This window comes from Phocoena sinus, chromosome 3 (assembly GCF_008692025.1).
Source record: "Phocoena sinus isolate mPhoSin1 chromosome 3, mPhoSin1.pri, whole genome shotgun sequence".
In the NCBI taxonomy this organism is placed as follows: domain Eukaryota; kingdom Metazoa; phylum Chordata; class Mammalia; order Artiodactyla; family Phocoenidae; genus Phocoena; species Phocoena sinus.
Window position 1 is genome coordinate 107,970,059 of NC_045765.1, and position 20,528 is coordinate 107,990,586.

Here is a 20,528-nt window from a genome sequence, read left to right on the forward strand (position 1 = left end):
AGGGAGAGTGCAGGAAAAACCAAATCGTTCCATAAACAATTCTTTGATTATAGTGTCGCAAGTGCTATAAAAATATAAGAATGTATCTTGGGGCCTCATCTGGTCTGGGGTCAGGGAAAGGCTACGCTATGGCACACACACATCCCTTAGGACGTGAGTGCCCCGAGGGCATGGTTTTTGCCTAACTTATTCACTAAGATATCCCAAGCATCTTGAACAGTACCTGGCAAATAGTAGGCATTCAATCAATATTTGTTCAATGAAATAAGTGAATGGAAGGAGCATAAACTCTCTGTTATCATTTCCGTCCTATAAATCAGGGGTCTCTCAACTTTTTTGATTGTGATTCCTGGAATCAAAAAATTTAAGCATTCATCTTTAATGTGTGTATATTTACCTTCTGATCAGTTATGAACATGTATTTCTGTGTAATATACTATGTACATTTTAAAAGATTAAAGTTGAAAACCTTCATGGATAAGACAAAGATGAGGGAAAAATATTTTCCCAGTGATTATTTTAGTTAGGTGATGATCTGGGCACTGATAGAAGTAGGCGTCCCGCTCTGCTCTTTGCTCTGAGCACCACAGGACCTTCACTGGCCCCTTGCCCTCATCTCCTCTTTGGGCATCTTGCCCATTTTGCCCTCAGCTTTATGGGGCAGTGGCTGTGGCTGAATAAAGTTGCAGAAATGTTGATTTTAAAGTACCCATTGCAAAAGTTAGCACCTAAATGGTCACACATGTAAATCACATGCAAATGAGCACAGAGTTGCCAGCGTTTCACTGGGCTCCTGGCTTCAGAGCCCGTGCTGCTGAGCACCCAGCCCTGGTCACAGTCCTGGATGACCATACACCCAGACACCAAACGCCCAGATCCTGCCTGCCCGGCAGTCCTGCCTCTCTCTCCAGCACAGGGGCACAGCCTTAATTCAAAACGGACTCCGAAGAACCAGATGTGACTTCCTTCCTCTTCATAAAGAATCTTGTTCTAATCTGCACATAGACAAAGAGCCCTGGGTTCCAAATGTGTAAATCAACACAGTAAATAAAGTGTTATTGAAAAACAGTTATTTAGTAATTGTACAGACACTTTTTTTGCCAGTAATATTTTGATGACAGCAATTTGACTGAATACGCTACAGAATTTTTTGTTTGTTCTGCTTTAAATCTTAATTATGACATGGCATTTCAAAAGTCTGGCTTCAGTTTTTTCTCCATTTTTTTGGTAGGTGATTTTAATGGTTGCAACAGCTAAAAAAGATGACCCACGTGGAAGACATATATCACTGGCTGTGCCTAGTAAATCATGACATACACATTTCAGTCATTTCTCCAAGTCCTAAGAGGTTTGTCTTCATGCTCTAGATGCTTTTCAGTGAGTTGCCAATCAACACAGAGAGCTTCATGTGATCATTAGGCACAACATACACACAGGTTGAGGGTGATCATTAATAAGAGTAAATATAAATCCTATCTCAAGAAGTTTTAACTTCAAATTTGGAGAGAGAATTTTTTTTTGAAAGATCAGATTATATCGTCGTTTTTACATTCTGCCATTTTGTTTTTGTTGTTGTTCATTAAAGTTTCTTGGCAGGGATCTTTAAAGTCCCTAGTCTGACAAGTAGGAGTTGTGTTAACTAAAACTGGATGAGATCATCCCACTAAATCCAGGGCACAATAAGTTGTGATACATAACAAAAGCCTGTAGGAGTAAACCAGCAATGTTGGCCCCTTCCTAGCACCTGGCTCCCCATTCCCTTTCGGATGCCTTGAGTAACATATAGGACTTCTGGTCTTCTGACAAATGAACTGCGTGAAGACCCAGTGTGAGTCCACGTTTAAATATTAGTAAAGCTTCATTTAAAAAAATAAACAAAGTATAAAAGTAGCTCTAATATTATTTCCCACATCTCAATGGATTGTTCTGCAAGCCCCCTGGGTGCACGTATCCACTTTAAAGACTATGCCGTTGACCCAGACCATTGTTAAAAAATTATGAAGAAGAAAAAATTGATCCTTAGCATCTCCTATACCCACCTTTTCATGCCCTTGTCTTCCTCTTTCAGCACAAGACTTCCAAATTCGCCCTTCTGATTTTCAGAGGAAAGGGACTTGAAAAACTCATTTACAGTAAATGTTACAGGCTAGAAATGTGCATCTTACCAAGAGTCTTTTCCTTTGAAAAGAAGTTTCCTTTGAAATGAATCACTGACCACGCAGTTACTGTACAGGAGAACCAGACATGGGGGAAGAGGGGCAGCAGCGGCGGCTTCCCTGGCACCCTTCAGAACACACCCAGGGGACTGACTGCCTACTGTACTGAGGAGAAGGCCAAACCTGCTAAGGACAAGGATGGTGCAAAGTGGCATGTGGACATGACCAGAGCCTCACGATCTGTCTCTGAGGTAACAGAAATTGCTCCTGGAAGGAATGTGACTTCCAAATCCTGGACCCCCATTCTCCCTGTTACCAAGCATAGGCATTCAACCACTTTTTCTATTTGTAATGCTAATGATAAATCAGGATGCAACAGAAGTTTCCAAACAATAAAATAAAAGAAGCGTAAGCTGGTAATACTGAATTAATGTATTTTCCTGGTTACTTACAATGGTAGAGAATTATTTGCATAGTAAGGAAAATGCTAATGTCATTAAAGTGCTGTTAGATAAGGCTTTTAGACTAACTTGGAGCACCCTAAAAAATTACATAGAGGGACTTGATTTGTCAGTTCTAACCTCTTTAGAATCGTTTGCCTGCACAGGTGCCACACGTGGAGGAAAAACCAAATCCAGAACTGACTTGTTTCCTAAATGAACTGGGAAGTTGTCATTAAGAAGCATCTGCTACTTTATTGCCTTCATGTAAAAGCATTCTTGTACCGCTGTAACGGACTACTGAGCAGATGTTTTAGAGCACTATACCCACAGCAATACGTGTATCATAAAAAAGGTGAGGAGCTACAACATAATTAATGATTTCAGTTCCTCGATAAATGAACTTCACTTTTTTTAAAAAAATGTATTTAAAGTTGTGTCACGAATTTCAACTTTTAACTCAAGCAATTCTTGCAAGAAAGTGAACAGAAAATCACTTACAGCAATAAATAACAAAGGGTCAAACCCAGCCTTACACCCAACATGATGAAATCTGAGGGTCCAGAAAAGGCTTCTCCAGACCAGACCACTCTACCACCTCCCCATGGATCAGCCAGAGAATTCACCATTGGAGATCGACTTCATTCACACAACGCTGGGAATGTAACATAATACAGAATCTACTTTTACCTAATTATACTACTATTCTAAAATCCCCCAAATCTGAATTCCAAAACACACTGTAGCTCAAGAACTGTAGGAATGTAGGTTTTTGGTACCTTCTGCCTTTGTTTGATTTTAGATTTGTCTTGAGCATAAACAAAATAACATAGATAGAAGTGTGTTGACCTCCTTGAACAAAAGGCACTAAATAAATTCCTGAGGAAAAACTAGATTAGGGGCTTCCCTGGTGGCTCAGTGGTTGAAAGTCCGCCTGCCGATGCAGGGGACACAGGTTCGTGCCCCGGTCCGGGAAGATCCCACATGCCGCGGAGCGGCTGGGCCAGTGAGCCGTGGCCGTTGAGACTACGCGTCCGGAGCCTGTGCTCCGCAATGGGAGAGGCCACAACAGTGAGAGGCCCGATTACCGCAAAAAAAAAAAGAAACATTGGAGAAAAAGAGAATGGGGTAAAGGGGGGAAGAGAGAAAAGAAATAGGAAGAGGAAGGGGGACAAAGGAAGAGAGAAGAGAGACAAGACAAATTATGATAAAAAGCCAATAGCATCAATAAAAAGTGAAAGCTAGAGTAAGACTAAACAAAATAACAACACAAACAAGCTTTATGCTTCTATTCTCCAATTATATTGTCACCAAAATCTAGTCCCCAAAACTTTTATACAGAAAGATAAAGGAGAGACAGAAAGAAAACAGAGACTATGCACGTGGCTGAAATATTTAAGAACTGCCTGAGGGATCTGATGAGACACTTATCAATATTCAAAAGGAGATCACAACCCATACACCCAGAAGGAATACATCACCCCTCTGTTCTATAACCACCATTGCACTCATCAGCTCTATTTTACACCTGAATTTTTGTCTAATCCATCCCTGTGCAAGAATAGTCTCCCTTCACCATTAGAACATAGGGTGTTATTAAATTTAACTTATTAAATTTTGGCTTAAAATTCCTCTGTCCTAGAACATCTTCAATGACTAACCATATCAGCCTAATGTTTGACCAAATCTCTTTAACAATAAAATTTTGCAATTATTATATTTGTATGTTCAAGTCTCTGTGAAGTGGGCTTATTTTGGAACTGCAGTTATAGTTCCTAGAAAACTTTTTAGCTATGTGAGTATTTTTATTCACTGACATTCTTGGAGCTCTCTCTTTACCATGGTCCACCCATGGTGAACAGTTTTAAAATTCCCATTTAAAATATTAGAACTTTAAACCTTCAAAAACTCCCCTGGGAAAATCAAAACCCAACTCAGAGGCAAATATTTTAAAGTATGATTATTTAGAAAAGTCTCAGTCCTTTTAAAAAGGTGATTTCATTAAATTAACACATTTATAATTTCCATATCTGCCTCTCAAGCTCATATACTTCAGAAATCCAAAGCAATAATCCTAATTATTGAGGTCCACAATCACAAACTTTTATTCATTCAATAAACATTAACTGAGCATCTAGTATACCTAAAACAGTATACTGAGTAGATTCAAAAATAAAAACATGACAGATAAACCCACGAGTCATTTCCACAAGTGACTACAACACACATCAAACTGTTATAATGCCTGCATAAGAAGTAAACAGTGTTTATGGGATTACAAATGAAGACCTCAATCCTAACTGGATCCTACAAGGATGCAGGAAGTCTCAGCTTAAAAGGTGTCATTTAGCTTGAATAATGGATGATTCCAACCTATGAGGCATAGGTTATTCCAGGCAGAAAAGATGGCAAGATCTAAGGTACAAGAAAATGAAACTCATGGTCAGTTTAGCAAGTCACTCTGTTTGTTTGGAACATAGTTGTATGAGAGATTTAATATATGATAGAATTGTTAGTCTGAAGTCAGATTGTAGAGGACTGAAGTACAGAACTTAAACTATATATATATTTTTAAAATTTTTTAATAGATCTTTATTGGAATATAATTGCTTCACAGCACTGTGTTAGTTTCTGCTGTACAACAAAGCGAATCAGCCATATGCATACACATGTCCCCACATGCCCTCCCTCTTGAGCCTCCCTCCCATTCTCCCTATCTCATCCCTCCAGGTCATCACAAGGCACTGAGCCTATCTCCCTGTGCTATGCTGCTGCTTCCCACTTGCTAACTATTTCACATTCGGTAGTGTATATATGTCGATGTTACTCTCACTTTGCCCCAGCTTTGCCCTCCCAATTCATGTCCTCCAGTCCATTTTCTATGTCTACCTCTTTATTCCTGCCCTGCGACAAGGTTCATCAGTACCATTTTTTTTTTTTTTTTAGATTCCATATATATGCGTTAGCATATGGTATTTGTTTTTCTCTTTCTGACTTACCTGACTCTGTATGACAGACTCTAGGTCCATCCACCTCACTACAAATAACTCAATTTCGTTTCTTTTTATGGCTGAGTAATATTCCATCATATATATGTGCCACATCTTCTTTATCCATTCATCTGTCGATGGACACTTAGGTTGCTTCCATGTCCTGGCTATTGTAAATAGTGCTGCAATGAACATTGTGGTACATGTCTCTTTTTGAATTATGGTTTTCTCAGGGAATATGCCCAGTAGTAGGATTGCTAGGTCGTATGGTAGTTCTATTTTTAGTTTTTTAAGGAACCTCCATACTGTTCTCCATAGTGGCTGTATCAATTTACATTCCCATCAACAGTGCAGGAGGGTTCCCTTTTCACCACACCCTTTACAGCATTTATTGTTTCTAGATTTTTTAATAATGGCTATTCTGACTTGTGCGAGGTGATACCTCATTATAGTTTTGATTTGCATTTCTCTAATAATTAGTGATGTTGAGCATCTTTTCATGTGCCTCTTGACCATCTGTATGTCTTTCTTGGTGAAATGTCTATTTAGGTCTTCTGCCATTTTTTAACTGGATTGTTTGTTTTTTTGATATTGAGCTCCATGAGATGTTTGTATATTTTGGAGATTAATCCTTTGTCTGTTGTTTCATTTGCAAATATTTTCTCCCATTCTGAGGGTTGTCTTTTTGTCTTGTGTATGGTTTCCTTTGCTGTGCAAAAGCTTTTAAGTTTCATTAAGTCCCATTTGTTTATTTTTGTTTTTATTTGTTACTCTAGGAGGTAGGTCAAAAAAGATCTTGGTATGGTTTATGTCAAAGAGTGTTTTTCCTATGTTTTCCTCTAAGAGTTTTATAGTGTCTGGTCTTACCTTTAAGTCTTTAATCCATTTGGAGTTTAGTTTTGTGTATGGTGTTAGGTAGTGTCAAACTTGAACTATATTTGATAGGCACTGGTGATCATAAGGAAGTAGTTGTGAAGCAGTGCAGTCTAACAAATTAAGAGGGTAGACTTTGGAGTTGCTCTGCCTGGGCTTAGAACTTGATTGCACCATTTATTAGCTGGGTGACATCACAAGTTAATCAAGCTCTCTAAGGTTCAGCTTCCTCATTTGTTCAACAGAGATGATAATGATAATATCTGGTTTATGGAGCTGCTGGGAGGGCTAAATGAAACAGTTCATGTAAAATATTTAGGGTACTGCTTAGCACATAAGAAAATAATGTTAGATGATGACGATGGTGATTATCCATGTAGCAGAGTAATATGATTAGAGATTTGTTTTCAAAAGGATAATCTGGAAACAAACTGAAGGATGAATGGGAAATTAGAGAGAAAAGACCTGGTGAGATAAGTTAGAAGCCTATCTAAATAGAATGACCCTCAAGAGAGATCATAAGAGGTTTTTTAAAAAATAGTTAGAAATAGTAGTGGGAAAGAGGGAACAAATAAGAGAGATGGTCCTAGAGAGTATTTATTTGTCTAAGCAAATCACTGTTGAATGGAAGGGGCCAAAATGAAGCCCATCCATTAGACAATACCAATGTTTTGAGCCTGAATAACTGAGAAGATGATAGTGTCATTAACTGTAAAAGGGACATCAGTACTAGGTACTATTTTGGAGATGCTGATTTAAGACATCTGGATTCTATAGTCCATTGAATTTGTAGGGCAAAAGTCTGAAGAGAGACGGGTACTGTAGAAATGGCTTTAATAATTGTTACCAACATTTGAGCATTAACCATAAATTATATGTATACTATAAACTATGCATGCCAATGTGATAAGCAACCCTATATGGTATTAGTGTTTTACCCAGAGTGGGTCCTAAAGATCTTGGCTACACATCTTGCCTAAGGTCACAATTAGTAAGATGTAGAGCCAGAATTCTGCCCATGTATATAACTTTAAAGCTTGAATATATTTTGGATTTGAGTCATCAGCATAAAAGGAGTAACTGGAACAATTCCAGTAGTAGTAGATGAGATTTCTAATTGAAAAATAAGACAAGGCCAGGAAAAAGTCTTGAGGAATACCACATTTCAGAGATAGAGGACGAGGGGAGCTGGCAATGAGAACTTCACAGATAAAGAAGAAAAATAAAGATTTGAAAATGATATGGGGGCTTCACTGGTGGCACAGTGGTTAAGAATCTGCCTGCCAATGCAGGGAACATGGGTTCAAGCCTTGGTCCGGGAAGATCCCACATGCCACAGAGCAACTAAGCCCATGTGCCACAACTACTGAGCCTGCGCTCTAGAGCCCGCGAGCCACAACTACTGAGCCCGCATGCCTACAGCCCATGCTCCGCAACAAGAGAAGCCACCACAATGAGAAGCCCACACACCGCAATGAAGAGTAGCCCCCACTCGATGCAAGAAGAGAAAGCCCACGCACAGGATTGAAGACCCAACGCAGCCAAAAAATAAATATAATAAATAAATAAAATTTAAAATAAATATATAAATAACATGCCTATACTATTTCTAAAAAAAAAAAAAGGAAAATGACATGTAAGTCGCAGAAGGGAAAGCTTCCAGCAGACCATGGTCAACAGCCTTGAATGTTACAGAGAAATGAAGGATAGTCTGAGGAGAAATTTTGAATTGATGGTTCAGTTATCACTGATGTCTTTTAAGAGAGAAATATCAAAAGCATACTAAGAGAAAATGCAAAACTATAAAGAGTGGTATAAACTTGTGGTGAGGAACTATAAGTATTAAAAATAGATAACCCTATTAAGAAATGACATAGAAAGACAGAAAGATAACATATAGGTAGCTTGAGGTGGTACCAATGTGAAAGTGAGAGCTTTAAAAATATATATATGTAAATCTGAAATTGGGTTTATCTGGAAGTTAAATGGAATGAGTCAGTTGAGAAGGAGGAACTGAAGATGCTAAGAGACTCAGACTTAGTGATAGAGCAGAGGATGCCCAAGTGGTAAAGTATGGAAGGGTGCCTAACAGACCAATCCTCCTCTAAATAACAGATATACATTCCAGGGGGGAAAACCTATTTGAAGGCTTTGGAGACTCAACTAAGGAAGACAGATTTTTGAGGGGAGTCAACATCTGGAGCAAGTGACTTGTTTTTTGCTATTCTTCTCTAGAAGCAGCTGCAGTGGAAGTGGTGGTGGCAAAGGAACTGGCAGAAGGAAGTCAGCTAAAAGTCCCATCACCTCTCTAAGTAGAGAAACAGGGAGAAAAAGCCTGGAGCAACCACAGCTGCTGGAGAATATGGAGGAAGCCCCAGAAATGAGGGAGATAAAGAAAAAGAACCTTAAATTCCATGTTCAAACTCAGTCTAAGTCTCTGGCTGACTCCTGAGCATGAATGTGTGGAACAAACTGAAAGCAGCTGGGAGCTAAGTTGTAAAAAACTGAACTGAGATCTCAGCCACTGCCTACTATAGGCATGGCAGTTTGCAGTTTGAATCCAAGTTAATTGAATGCTAAAAGGAAATATCAACACTCTTTGGAAGAATGTAACTAAATCCAGAGCCTCCAAAACATAACAGTTAAAATATCCAAGATACACTCAAGAATTATTCAACATAGGATGAGCAGGGAATATGTGACTCAATCTGCTGAGAAAAGTTGAACCAGATGTCAGCTATACTAAATAAGGACCTTAAAGAAACTATTATAAGATACTCACTAAGGTAAAGAAAAATATGCTCATACTAGTTAAAAAGACAGGATATTTCATGAGAGACAGAGGAAATGCAAAAAACAAAGCAAAAAAAACCCAAACAAACAAACAAAAAACACCAAATGGAAATATCAGAACTAAAAAAATAAAAATATTTGTGATTAAAAATTCAATGGATGAGATTAATAGCAAACTAGAGACAACAGAGGAAAAAGTTATTAAACTACACAGTAGACAAATTGAAATCAGCCAGTCTTAAAAAGGAAAAAAAACTGAAAGAACATGAACAGAGAATCTGAGGCTTGTCCATCAGATTACCAGAAGAATAGTTGAGAGAGAGAATTGAGCAGAAAAATGAGATTTGAAGAAACAGTGGCAGAAAGTGTCCCAAATTTGGTGAAAGAAATAAATTTACTGATTCAAGAAGTTTACAAAATCACAATCTAATAAATGCAAATAAGTCCACACCTAGGCACATTATAATCAACTGATGAAAACCAAAAATAAGAGAAAATATTAAAAGTAGCAAGAGAAAAACAACACACTACATACAGGAAAACAACAATTAGAATTATCATGTATTTCTCATCAGAAACGTTGTAGGCAATAAAACAATATCTTTAAAGAAACCTGTATCTTGCAAACATATTCTTTAAGAATATAGGTGAAATAAAGATATTTTCTGATAAAGGAAAACTAAGGCTGTTCATTGTCACCAGACCACACTACAGAAATGACAAAGAAATTCTTCAAGCTAAAGAGAAATGATACCATAGGGAATTCAGGTTTTGAGGAATGAATAAAAAGCACTGGAAATGGTAAATATTTGGGTAAATATTAAGGAGTATAATTTTATCTTATATTTAAAAAATACCTGAGAGCTTAAAGCAAAAAATTATAACACTATCATGTGAGGTTTATAATGTATGTAGATATAACATATAGGATAACATATAAAGTGAGGGATGTGGTAAATGGATGTATATAACTGCAAGGTTTCTACATTTTATGTGAAGTGGCATAACATTAACACTAATTAGATTGCAGAAAGTTAAGAATGTATACTGTAATATATAATAAGTCAAAAAATAGTGCAAAGAGGTTTATCCCAAAAGTTAATAGAGAAATCAAAATGAAATTCTAAAAATTCATCCAAAAGAAAGCAGGCAAGAGGAAACGGAAGAACAAAAACCAAAAGTGGGATAACAGAAAAAGTGTCAGACTTAAATCAGTCATATTAATTATTACATTACATGTTAATGCACTAAGTACTTCAATTAAAAGGTGGAGATTGGGCTTCCCTGGTGGTGCAGTGGTTGAGAGTCTGCCTGCCGATGCAGGGGACACAGGTTCGTGCCCCGGTTCGGGAAGGTCCCACATACCGCGGAGCGGCTGGACCCGTGAGCCATGGCCGCTGAGCCTGCGCATCAGGAGCCTGTGCTCCGCAACGGGAGAGGTCCGTGTACCGCCAAAAAAAAAAAAAAGATGGAGATTATCAGAATGGATTTTTAAAAGAAAAAGCAAAAGCAGTCTCTGTCTACAAGAGAAAAATAATTAGGTAGAAAAAGATAAATCATGTAAACAATAAACATGTAGGCTAGAGTAGATATATGGTACATATATTAGTACCAGAGAAAGTAAACTATAAGATAAAGAATATCATTGAAGATAAAAAGGGATACTTTGTAATGATAAGAGTCAATTTTTCAACAAAGTCATTAGGCACATATACATTTTTAATCATAAGTGTATATGTGCCTAATGACAGAGCCTAAAACTGACAGAATTAAAAGAAGAAATAGACAAATCCACAACCATAGTAAGAGACTTTAGCACCTCTTTCTCAGCAATTGATAGAAAAACTAAACTAAATTTTAGTCAAGACATAGAGGATTTATGATTTAACTTATATTTTTAGAATAGTATGGCCCCCCAAACTGTAAAATATTGATTCTTTTTAAGTACACGTGGTACATTAACCATGATAGGCTATACACTCGGCAATACAAGTCTCAATACATTTAAAAGGACTGAAACCATACAGAGTATCTCTGACCACAATGTGATTAAATCAGAAATCACTGCCAATAAGATATCTAGGAAAACTCTCAATATTCTGAAATTAAACAACACACTTCTAAATAATCCATGGGTCAAATTAAAAAATTTACAAAGGTTATTATAAAATACCTCATTCTTTATGAAAATATAACAAAGTAAAGTTTGTGGGATTCAGCCAAATCAGTGTTTAGAAGGAAAACTATAGCTCTAGGGGCTTATATTAAAAAAGAAGAAAAGTCCAGAATTAATGACCTAAGTTTCAACCTTTAGAAGAGCAAAGTAAACCCAAAGCAAATAAAAGTAAGGAAATAACAAAGATAAGAGCAAAATCAACAAAAGAGAAAATAGACAAATCAGAGGAAATACAGACCAAAAAACTGATTCTTTGAAAAGATCAATAAAATCGACGAACACCTAGTGAAACTGATCAAGAAAAAAAGAACAAAAATCATCAAAACCAGAAATGAAAAGGTACTATCACTAAAGATCCTACAGACATTAAAAGTATAACAAGAAAATGTTCTGAACTGTACACTAAAAAGTTTACAATTCATATGAAATAGATAAATTTCATGAAAGAACAAGTTATTGAAGCTCACTACAAAACATATAAATAAATACTCTAAGTAGCTCTCTACCTTTAAAGAAATTGGCTATAGTTTAAAACCTTCTCACAAAAGAAACTCCAGGTCCAGATGGCTTCACTGGTAAACTCCATAAAATATTTAAGGAAGAAATAGTACCAATTCTACTCAAAATCTTTACAAAAAGAGAAGATGTATAAACACTTGCCTACTCATTTTATTAGGACAGAAGTACCTTGATAACAAAACCAAAAAAGAAAATACAAGAAAACTATAAATCAATATCCCTCATGAACATAAACACAAAAGTCCTTAACAAAATTTGAGCAAACTGATTCTAGCAATATATAAAATGTTAACACATGACCAAGTGGGGTTTATCACAAGAATGCAAAGTTAGTTCAACATTCAAAAATCAATTTAATTCATCACAATGACTGAATAAAGGAGAAAAACCATACAGTTTTCAAATAGATGCAGAAAAAGCATTTGCAAAATTCAACACCCATTGATGATTAAAACACTCACCAAACTAGAAAGAGAGGGATCTTCCTCAATCCAATAAAATGCATATAAAAAATCCTTCAGGTAACATATTTAATGACGAAACACTGCATTTTGTAAAATTTAAGGGCAAGTTAAGGTTTTTAAAATTAGGCTAAAGTGACAGGGCAAGAAGGTAGAATCAGTACCACCTCGGAGCTGAGACTATAACATGAGGCTATCTGGTAGGCAATTGGGACCTTTCATGCTATTTTTTTAAATAGCTGTACTCGTGTGTGTGTGTGTGTGTGTGTGTGTAATTACACTCCTTAATTAGAATTTTGAGTTATAAAAATAGATTATCCTTAAGACAGAAGAAACTACCTTAATCAAAGAAAGGAAATTCCTGACTCTTAAGCATAATTTTTATATATTCATTATTATTATTCTTTCTTTCTTTCTTTCTTTCTTTCTTCTTGTCTAAAGTAAGCTACATTTGTTGGCATCTCTGGGCATTTTGCCCAACTTAGCTTAATCTTTTTTTCATCTGTTCAGTCTTTTCTGGGTACATGGTGACTGATAACTTTTAGATAATAATTTAGCATTATCTCTTCACTTTTATGCCCCCTTCCAAACTAGGATTATGACTTGAGACCAAAAGAGGGTGTCAGGCATTTTCTGTACTATCCACAGATACTTTAAGAAAAGGACCACCAAAGTTGAACCCTCAGAAGCAAGTTTCTTAATTAGTAATGATTGTGTTCAAATTGGGTATATCAGTTTAAGAAACCCTTTAAAGCATGATAGGCTTCAATAACAAAAATATTTAAATTACAGGTTATTAATTCCTATATCCTACTCTAATTGTAATTCTCAGTAGATGGCTTCAAATTCTGTTCTTACCAAAATAAATCCCAAAATTTAAAGAGTAATATTTTATTGATAATATACTTTCTACAAACATGCCCAAAATATTTCATCTTCTGGATATACTAAAAAAGGGTCCACAGATATCAGGGGAGTAAAACAAAAAGTAGATAATCTATTTTTAATCTAACCATTTCCTTTTGTTTTAACAAGTAGTTTAGGGTTAGACTAGGCTGTACAGGCACTGCCTCCAACTTCTAATTGTAAAAAGCAGTCTTCATAAATAAAGCAAAAATGTCCAGCTTCCAAAAGAAACTTAGTCTATTTCACAGCTTTGCAAAGGACCCACGCAAATTAGGAAATGCCTGAAGAGGGCATTTATGTCCTATGTCACCTTCTCAGTGTCTCCTGCTAGCAGGATCACAGGACTGCAGTCATCTATGGCCATGATACCCCCAAATTAACAATTCTTTTTACACCAATCTGAAGAATTAACTATAGAAATGGTGATGTGACCTCTCAAGGAAAAAGGCTGTAGGATGGTATAACCTTTACTCCTAGGTCCAGGGTTACCGAACCCCATCTTGCAGAATGTAATTTTATCATTTCACTCATTTAACGAATACTTTGAAGACGTATGAGCACACGTTATTAAGATTTCAAATATATTCAAGGTAATAAATATAAATCTTCCTGCCAGAAATATTAGAACCCTTTAAACCTAAATGGGTAGATAATACTTCTACTCTCTAGCCTGATCCAGGCCATTTGACCTCTAAATCACCTTACTGCCTCTTGGCTTAAATCTTGGCTGCATTACAATCATTCCTTTGGGGTCCAGTACTTACTTTTCTGCTCAGCCATGAGAGATTAAAATGTTGCCTGGAAAAGAGAGTATGGTATCAACAAAGACAGTGAGATTCGTTAGAGGAAATGGATGAAGCTAATAAAAACAAAACAAACAAACAGAAAAAGTAAATGCAGGGATTCTTTTGTGTCACTTCTTTTATCCATTACCAAAATCAATCTCTATATCAAGAAGCCAAGGAAAAAATGTTTAGAATAATCCCCCTTAATTAAGTTACTTTCATCCTACTTTAGGTAAGATTTGCCTAAACCAAAAATGCAAATGTTCTTTCTACAGTTTTTCCCTGCCTGCCTGACTACTCCTAAATACATATTCCATCCATTTATTTTGTGACTTTTTCCCCATGTATATCCCACAGGCTCTGAAACTTCCTGCTGAACTAATGGCACCTGGGCAGATATGGTGTTATCGAAGACTTCCCTGGCACCTGGCCAAAAAATACCAATGGCCAGGATAGTTTCTACTAAGTGCAACAATTGTTGGAGAACCAGAAGGGTCTCGATTTTGTATTGGGTTAGCCAAAAAGTTGGTTTGGGTTTTTGGTAAGATTGTACAGAAAAACCCAAACGAACTTTTTGGCCAACCCAATATATAATTTCAACAAGTCAAGCATTTTTTTTTTATATTAAGCTTTTTTTTTTAACATCTTTATTGGAGTATAATTGCTTTACAATGGTGTGTTAGTTTCTGCTGTACAACAAAGTGAATCAGCTATACATATACATATATCCCCATATCTCCTCCCTCTTGCATCTCCCTCCCACCCTCCCTATCCCACCCCTCTAGGTGGACACAAAGCACCTAGCTGATCTCCCTGTGCTATGCGGCTGCTTCCCACTAGCTATCAATCTTACATTTGGTAGTGTATGTGTGTCCACGCCACTCTCTCACTTTGTCCCAGCTTACCCTTCACCCCCATCCGTAGTCAAGCATTTTTGAAACATTAGGTAGCTTCTAAATCTTGTCAACAATTAATCTTTCAACCCAAATTTACTGATCATCTAGTGGAAGCACAGTACAGTATTGATGGAGTCTATTTATAAGGAAATGTGTCATACTAAATGAGTAACATCCCATACAATTTATAAATTTAGAGATACAAAACAGATCTTTATGGGCACATACACTTGTATATCATAAGCAGTGGATTCCTGCAGCCAAAAAATTCTTAAGTGTTTCTAATTTCCAAAGAAAGTTTTTATATTGTCTGTCTTTTAGTTCTCTCTGACTGATTGAATGGTAAAGAACCCAGGCTATTGCTAAAATAATTTGTTTTTCCAAAGAAAATCAGGAGAATAAAAGGGAGATTGTGATTTTCATTGTTGTTTAAAATAAAACTCATAGTAACTCAAAAAGCCTTACAAACCAAAGAATAACAGCTTCCCCATTCTACCTCACACATTAGTGGATTCACGAATGTTACAATAATAACCTTATGCATTAACAATCATTTATAATGATTCATTTGTCTTTAATTGCTTTAAAAGTGTTATCACAACTGAAAAGTAAAATTTATTCAAATGAAAGGAGCCATAAAAATTTGAAGAGAAAATTAGTTTAGGATATACACTTCATTTAAAAGCACAAACTTATTTCTAAATTTTTGTCTTTTCCTCTTGCAGTTCATAGGCAACAATCTTAAGGCTGTATTGCCTGAACAATACTCATATAGAGGGAATTATAAGGTAATAGAAAGTACCCACAGTTTAAAGTAATTTGACCATAAATTAAAGAGTTAAGACATAAATTCTGACGCAGAAAGAGAGAGAGAGAGAGAGAGAGAATAGTCCAGGAAGTCCTGACTTCCAAGAACTCTTCTAGGGATTCAAATTTCACAAATACTATATCCCAAGACATACTCCTCCTTGAAAGATTTTCCTCATTTCCCTTTGGTGACAACACTATCCCCTGATTTTCTCCTAAAACTCTGGACACCCTTCTCAGTTGCCTTAATTAACTCTTCTTTCTCTACTTATCTCTTAAATATTTGTATTCCCTGGAATTCTGTCTTCAGCCATTATTATGCCTCACTTTTCTTACTCTATTAATCTCAAATATTCCATAGCTTCAGGTTTCACTTTCATCCCAAATCTGAATTGCCTACTACCAAGATCGCTCTTTTGAAGTTTAGATAGATTCAATCTCCAAGTAGATGTTCATGGCATCTCAATTCAATGTGTACAAAATATAATCCTTTATGTTTTCACTAATCTTCCTCATCCTCACGTATTTCATGTTTTAGTTAAAGGTATTAAAATTCATCTTTAACAGTGCCTGGTAGTCAATAAGTTGTATTGAACAAATAAACTAGTTAGTTGGTCAATAACTATTGAGTGTATCAGTATAGCCAGACACTGTGTCTAGTACTAGGGAATAAGGATATAAGCAAGAAAGACAAAGTCCCTGCCCTCATGGAGTTCAGTCCAATGGAAAAGACAGCCATTAAACAAATAGCTACAAATGTAATTAATTTTTACATTAATTACAATTGTAATGACAAAGGAAAAAATAACCCATCTAATCACACATACCAGAAAATTTGGAAAATATCTTGAATATTTTTCTTTCCTTCCCTGCTCAATTTCCAGTTAGTTTCCAAATCTTACTAGTCCCATCTCTGACATTTTTCTGATTGATTTCTTCTTTTCCATCACTACTGTCTTGCTCAGTTCAGGGCTTCATCTTCTCTTTCCTTTAACTGGTCTCCCTGACTGCAATCTCTCCTCTTTATGGTCCAGTCATGACACCATTCTTTCCAAAGTATAGATGTGATGGTGTCACAGTCCTCCTGACAACCATTTATGGGTCCCATTTGGTATGAAAAATAAAGCGCCAAATCCAAGTTTTTTATGGTTCTTACAGTCCAACCCTCACTTGCCTTTCCAAACATCCCTCTCAATCCTCTTGCACCCTGGTCTTGAGCCATATCAAACCTGCATTTTCTTAGACCTTTCTTTTCTAATATGCCATCTCAGAAAAAATAAAATTGGCTGGAAGACACTGGAGTCCTTGGCTGGAGTAGGATTCTGAATGTCTGGCCAGATCATATGAACAAAGCTCCTCTCGCTTGAAGCTGCAGTAGGTCAAGGAGAGGGGCAGTTACCAGAAGCAGAGTACTTTGAGAGTGCCAGGTCAGACTAAGAGTAGATAGCTGAAAGTCAGGTCAGTAATCTAAAATGGACCAGATGTCAACCAGGATCCAAAGAATAAAACCAGATAGAACAGAGATCAAAGGTTGCAGTACAAAAAAGCATCTGAAGCAGACAGTGGGGAAAAATGGAAGCAGAAGTACCTTCAGAGCTAAGGAGAGATGACACCTATTGATCCTTAAAACCCTGATTCTCACAGTTGCCATTATTAATGTAACAAGAAATATAATCAACCTCAATTTATTCTTCAAGGTTCTTTTCCATGAAAAATGTCTGTACCTCAACCCCATTCCATCTCCTAGCTAATCCTTTCCTCCATAATATTTCCATGGCCCTTTGCATTTACCACCACTATAACAGTCGGCATACTCAATCACAATTACTTACTGTTTACTCAGCTCAAATGTGAGCAGCGTGAGGGTAGGGGCTATGTCTTATTTATACTTTCATCCTCAATGGGAACACATATTAAGTTTGTTAAATTAATGAATAAAGGGAATTCCCTGGTGGTCCAGTGGTTAGGACTCCACGCTCTCACTGCCGAGGGCCGGGGTTCAATCCCTGGGCGGGAACTAAAATCCCATAAACTGCGCAGTGTGGCCAAAAAAAAAAAAAAAAAAATTAATGAATAAGTATAAAGAAATAATCAATGAATGAACAAATGAGTATAGTAGTCCTAACTTAATAGTACCTAATAAATTCAAATATCTGCCATTAAACTTAGAAATTGATTTTGTGAGCTTATTGCTTTTGACTATAGAATAGTTTGGGTACAGGAGGAGGAACAATTTTTTCTTGGCTTTAACTAAATAATTCTGAAATGGAACTCAAAAAGAAATATTCAAATAGTCCATAAAAGGTGCAAATAAATACAATTAGAAAACTATCACAATGCCAATATGATGCTATTCAATAATGTCTTGTTTTACTTTGCTTTTAAATATTCATGTCCTAGTGAGGCAACTGTATAACAAACATTCCACTCACTAATTTATTCCTGCATTAATGGTTTGTTTGCTGAACTCCCCCCGCCCCTATTCCTGGTATGAAATATAAAACATGGACACTTGCAATAATGTTAAAATGTACACTGTGTGGCTGTTCATTTATTGATGTGAGAAATTCTTGCTCAACAATAGCCCTGAGATTAGAAATATAAGTGTAAATACAATTCATAAGTTGTATTAATAAAATAAATTTTATTTTATAAATAAAATTATTCTTCTCTACTTTAATCAATAATCAGTTTAACCAAATATTTGCATTACTTCAATAATCATAACTATTATCTACTCATCTCAAAATCTTCTTGAGAGCATACATAACTGTAATTTTGTAATCTTTATGGTACATAACTCAATGCCAATTACCCGCTGGAAATGCAATATGAATTTGGTAACACTTAGAAATAAATGGGTTGAATTAAATGACCTCAACAGTACCTTCCAGATAAAAATTCTATACTATTACAATTATTTTAGATTAAATAAATAGAGATGAGCAGGTATAGTGGTATATACATTTCATAATAAATAATGTCAATATGGCTATATGCCAAGTCAGTTAACCTGCCCTTGCAGGTTATGCAACTGTCTCCCAGTAAGAATTAGCAGTCATCATCCTTACTTTCTACATAAATTATGCTCTCAGCCTTTTGACCTGGTCCCATCTTATCCATTTCAGATCTCTTTGGACCTTGCTTCTTCCTATCCTCTCAAATCTGCTACTGGACTGCTCCTCTGGTTTTGCTCCCAAGCTACTTTTTATATTCAGCCCCCAAATCTGGATTCTGTAATATTCCAACCTGATCCAACTTGCTATGAAAAGCTCTCCCCTCTGCTGACTTATGTGGCCAGCTCTGCTACCAAATTTAGCCGTATCCACATGAGAGAGAAATGTGCAAGACAACTTGTCAAGGGTCATGGAGCAGGTGGGATGAAGAACCATGTGTCCAAAATATGATACAGTGCAATGTCATAGAAAATGAACAGAACTTACAGCCAATTGACAGATCTGAATCCTAACTCTGCCATTTAATGACTGAGTAAATGGACTTGGAAAACCGGCTGAAATGACAAACAAGGAGCTCTCCCAGTTCAATACTGTTTATTGTGAAAACATTCTACCACATATAAAAGCATAAAAACAGTATAATGAACATCATATGCCATTCAGCTAGCTAAAGATCTGTGAACACTGGCCAATCTTGTCTCAGCCACTCGCCGGCAAATACTTTTTTCTCTAAAGCAAACCCTAAGTATCATATTATTTCATCTGAAAACTTCACTGTTGTGTTTTAATAATACAAACCCATTGCTATTATCACACCTAACAAAGTTAGCACTAATTCCATAAAACCACCTAATGCCTGATCCAAGTTCAAATTTCCCAGATTGTCTCAAAACTGTCTTTTAAACTTTTCATAGTTGGTTTCCTCTAAACAGGATCCAAGTAAGAGCTACACATTCCATGACATTTTTTATCAGATAATAAGGGAGAAAACCTCTAATAGGTATTAAATTGACTTGTCAATTCTGTGATTTAGTGAAACTCAGGACTGTACTCCACTCAATATAAACCTCTAGATCTATGCTTTTCAATATAAGAGCCACTAGCCACATGTGGCTATTTAAACTGAAATTTAAATTAATTAAAATTAAGTAACTAAAAATTCAGTTTCTCAGTCACGCTAGCCACATTTCAAGTGCTCAAGAGCCACATGTGGCTAGTGGCTACCATATTGGATGGCAAAGATACAGAACATTTCTCTGATCAGGAAGTGAACAGTACTATGGTATACATTTTACATCACTGCAGGAAATTCTACTGGGTATTTCTGCTCTAGATCCTAAACAGAAGGCATACCTATGCACCAGTTAGACTGCCTCTTACCTCACAGAACTTACAAAACAAGTCTTACTGTAAATCTGCTGTGCAGAATCCCTGAGGACTCGTTAGAGTCATCCAAGATCAATTGACCATTCCTGGTCCAGGGTCCTTAGATATGGCTCCTCAAGAAGACTGACCAGCAAACCACAAGCTACAAATGGGCTATGCTTCCAAAGTTTATTTGTAACCTGTTTTGAACTTGAAACCATTTTTTGTTCAGGTTCCCAGGCTACCCTTAAAACCACAATTAACTCAAAACATGGCTGACATTTTATACAATGAACAGTGGGAAAAAAACTATTATTGCTATTGTGGACTAGCCTGGAAATCAAATAATTATGCATTTCTATAATTTCTGTAAGTAAAAGTGCTCTTCAAGTAGAGAAGAAGAG

General features: G+C 36.4%; 1 protein-coding gene across 7 annotated transcripts in view; it reads right to left on the reverse strand.

The window, feature by feature from the left end:
- Window positions 1–20,528, reverse strand: part of ATG10 (autophagy related 10) — a 243,037-nt gene that overhangs the window by 113,187 nt on the left and 109,322 nt on the right. For 2 of the 7 annotated variants that reach the window (XR_004349287.1, XR_004349286.1), the window contains exon 4: window positions 14,079–14,112. The exons of the other annotated variants lie outside the window; for them this stretch is intronic. The gene's annotated coding sequence lies outside the window, so the exon portion shown is untranslated. The remainder of the gene's footprint in view (window positions 1–14,078; window positions 14,113–20,528) is intronic. 7 annotated transcript variants of the gene reach the window in all.